Source organism: Sinocyclocheilus grahami, unplaced genomic scaffold (assembly GCF_001515645.1).
Source record: "Sinocyclocheilus grahami isolate Dianchi unplaced genomic scaffold, SAMN03320097.WGS_v1.1 scaffold307.1, whole genome shotgun sequence".
NCBI lineage: Eukaryota > Metazoa > Chordata > Actinopteri > Cypriniformes > Cyprinidae > Sinocyclocheilus > Sinocyclocheilus grahami.
In genome coordinates this window covers 1,374,819-1,379,405 of record NW_015505486.1, presented here as the reverse complement: position 1 = coordinate 1,379,405, position 4,587 = coordinate 1,374,819, and positions in this window count along the sequence as shown.

The following is a 4,587-nucleotide window of genomic DNA, read 5'->3' as shown; positions in this document are numbered from 1 at the left end:
GCAGAGAAGCAGCGCATTCAGTTGGCCGCACCGCAGCCGACTCTTCAATAAATGAGTACAAAACAGCGTTTCCTAGCACCTGTCGCTTACTGATTGTTTGGAATTATAAATATAAGCGTAGTTCTTATCACATGCACTTTTTTGTTTGTTGTTTTTTTTAGTTACTCAGATGCAGGCAGTGCGCTGCATGAGACAAAAGTACTATAGCCAAAACAACCGCACATCCACTCTTTACTGTATCAGACAGTGTCACGATTATAAATGAGAGTGACTCCTGGTTAACATGTATTAAAAGGGGCCGTGTTTAGTCACTATTTAGTGTGGTATTTTTTGACAATATTCACTCATCATGACAGTAAAACAGGGCATTCTAAGTCAATATACTGCAGTATTTCCTCTCTCAATCAGTAGAAAATATGGTTAACACCCGGTCATGCATGAAAAAAAAAATACCGTCATGTACCATGAAACCGTTATAATTTTGAAAAATACCGTGATATAAATTTTTGGTCACACTGCCCAGCACTAATATACACACACATTGAGCATATATGAATCTGATGCATTTAGTTTTCCTTCCACTGTAAACTAAATAATCAATCAATAAAAATAATAATTCAATGCATTAATAAAATCACTAATAATTATTCCAAAATAATTATAAATAAGTATAACAATATTAAAATAAAATTAAAAATGCATGTACTCTTCTAATCTTTCTTAATTAGGCCAAGTAAACATTGCTTCAAGTTTTTCCAAGTTATGAATTCTTGACACTGCTTTAGAAAGACTTTGATTTTTATATCAGTTTAATTCATTAACAACTACTTGTTAACCTGAGAAGACAAAAGGGAAAGAAAACACATCAAAACTGGTACATTTCTTAAAGAACACAAGCGCCCCCTTGAAGGAGTTCAGAAATGGTGGAGAGATTTTCCTCTCTGGTGGACAAGGGCCAGTCTCTCCACTCCGGCGTCACGGTCCATATGGTTGGCACTGGGTGCGTTGTTTCTGTGCCAAACCTTGTACTAAACTTTGTGCCAGGCCCCTGCAGACCTCGCACACAGGCCGGCACACATGCACACCAATCACACCCAGCGTCTTCAATTATCCCGAATCCTGCTTATTCACTAACAAATGAAAGAAGGATTTCATTCTGCCTTCGTTCAGGAACAGAGACGGCATTCGTACGTGTCTGGAATAAACACCGTCCTGAGTCAAGTTACGCCCAACATCCGGACTCAACTTTAAGAAACTAAAGCCGTCAGAAGAAACTGTGCTGATTTGAAATCAGTTTTTATTGCTTATGTGATTGACACTTTATTTTCAATTTCAATTTGATCATCAACTTTAGTTTACTTAAAGGCATTGTAGGTGATTTGGTTAAAAAAAAAATTGTCATGCTGGTTGAAAATCTCTTCACATCCACTTAATCACAAAGTTAAGTGGTCTAAATGTACTTATGTCTGTGGAAGGCATAGGACCTTAGTATGTATTTGCATACCTCTGTGCACCCTGTTCACGCAGACATGATACGCCTATTGCAGATCGAGCGAGAATGGAAGGCGTTATTATTGTAATATTATGTGCTTTGTACTGTAATGTTTTCTCAGCGGTGAATGAGACACGAGGTAATTTGACAGCACTGAAGCCGTCTCTCATCGCGTCGCTGCTTAGCCTCTGCTTATTTTCAAGGCTTTTAATGTACTCTCATTTAAAAAAAAGAACTTTAATAAAGTTTCTTACTTCTAACAAATACGTTTTTGCTCAAAACTAACCAAAAATAAATAGTTTATAATTTTCGCACAGGAGAGACTTAGCGTTGTTTCAAAACAAAGGGAAATATATATCGTTATCGGTATCAGCTATTGGCCAAAATGATTTGAAAAATATCGGCAAAAATCTAATATCGTGCATCCCTACTTTTAAAGACCTTTTTCAGATTTACAGAAACCTTTTTTTTTTTTCGCATCTTCTAAGTAGGGCTGGGCGATTTTGCAAAAAATTTAAATCTCGATTTTTCCAGTTTGTTTGACCGATTCTCGATTTTTTACGATTTTTAACTAGTCAACTTGAAAATGTAACTACAACATGATTCAAGTTACTTTTTCTTTTTAATAAAGTTTCTTACTTCTAACAAATACGTTTTTGCTCAAAACTAACCAAAAATAAATAGTTTATAATTTTCGCACAGGAGAGACTTAGCGTTGTTTCAAAACAAAGGGAAATATATATCGTTATCGGTATCAGCTATTGGCCAAAATGATTTGAAAAATATCGGCATATCGGCAAAAATCTAATATCGTGCATCCCTACTTTTAAAGACCTTTTTCAGATTTACAGAAACCTTTTTTTTTTTTCGCATCTTCTAAGTAGGGCTGGGCAATTTTGCAAAAAATTTAAATCTCGATTTTTCCAGTATGTTTGACCGATTCTCGATTTTTTACGATTTTTAACTAGTCAACTTGAAAATGTAACTACAACATGATTCAAGTTACTTTTTCTTTATTAACCCTCTAGTTAAAGAAAATTCTAGTTCGAGTGCAGCACACATGAAGTTGTCAACATGATGTAAATGTTAAACAAATCACTTGTTAAATATCTTTGCAGAAAAGATGCAAAAACTACAACTACATATTGTACAAACTTGTCTTATACATATTATGTGTTCACAAATAATACGAGGAAAATTCTTCTAGAAAATCTCAAAATTCAAGGACCTGCTGAAACAGTTGTCATTGAGTCTGTCCTGTGCACTTCAATAACTGTCTGGTTTGGTTCAGCTACAAAATAAGACATCAGAAGACTACAGAGAACGGTTCGGCCTGCTGAAAGGATTATTGGTGCTCCCCTGCCCACCCTTCAAGAACTGTATACATCCAGAGCGAGGAAAAGGGCTCAGAAAATCACTCTGGATCTCTCACATCCAAGTTATTTCCTTTTTGAACTTTTGCCATCTGGCCGCGTATCGACCGAAATTAAGAAATATATTGTGATATCAATTTTGGCCATATCGTCCAGCCCTACATTATGCAATAAAAATGTGCAATAACCTTATATTTATTTGTTACCACCTCCATCCTAGTACACCCCTGCATCTCATTCTATTCTATTCTATTCCATTCTATCATCTATAGCACAACTGTACAATTTATTTATTTTTCGATTTATTTTTCAATATTTGTCTATTTATATTTACGTGTGTATATTTTTTTTTTATTCTCATCTTATTTTTTATTGTCTGTTTTGTTGTTGTCTCTGTGTACTGGAAGCTTATGTCACTAAAACAAATTCCTTGTATGTAAATTCCTTGCATACTTGGCAATAAAGCACTTTCTGATTCTGAAAATGAGGTATAACACCAGTAGACTTCTATTAACTATAAATGTTCTGTAAAAACAATCATGTCACCATGATGCAAACATGAAATATCAGACATACAGTAGTAGTTCTTTACAGGGTTTTTTTTTCGAATTGCACTACTTTTCCATTGTTTTTTCTCTGTAAACATGGATGTGTTTGACTGTTGCGCTCGCGTCTTTTGCAGCATCTCATGCATGAAATGGCATTCTAAAAACACTGCGCTCAAGTTAAAATAAGTTCACTCCCATCTTCTTGCACGTTTTACCTATTCCACTGCCCGCATCACATCTTTGTCAACACAAAAGTGCATTCTGTGTGAATGGCACTTTGCCTATATTTATGGTCCTTCACAGAGCACGTCAAAAGTGAGCGGTTAATCACGTGCGCCGACATGCGGTTGGTTGGATCATTCTTTTCTCTTTACGGTTATCACCGACCATATTGTTAAAGTGTCTAATTCAAACATTTGGTAATATTTCTATTGAAAATCGCGATTCCTCGATTTCTAAAAAATAAAATCGTGGCAAAACAATAAATTCTAATTAATCGATAAAATCGCCCAGCACTACTTCTAATGGTGCGTTCACACTAGACGTGAAGCGAATATGCGCATCACGCCACTCGCTCTAGATTACTCGCGGCATGTTTTTCGTGTCACTCGCGCAAATTAAAAACAGGAGATAACTACAATCGCTGTTTTGTACCTGTTGTCAAAAAGTCCCAAATACAATGGAATGCCAAACGCCGACGTGTCTGGGTTCACAGCACCATCCAGAAGAGGATGAATAACGTTAGGATCCTGTATTAATGTGTGTGTTACATTTTACTACTGTATATATACACACTGATATTACTATTATTTTTATTATCGATAGCAGCATCTCCGTAGCCATGCTAATAAAATACAACTACCACTACAACTGATTTTAATTGTTTTCTATGCTCCAGACCTATATAATAACAGACGGCTGCAATAATGCTCTCTTCTATTGTCTGATTCAACCAGACGTGCCTATAAGCTCTTCGCTGATTGGCTTGCGCGAGAACGCGTCAGGCGAATTTTCCGCTTGAGTTGAAATTTTGGAACTTGCGCGAAGATGCGATTGAGGCGAATATCTCACGTTTGCGGCAAACGCGTCGCGCATTTCGCGTCATTCGCGTCGCCTGGCGCGAATTCACCTCTATTCGCATCTTTGCATTGACTTTGTATGTAATCTACTCGCG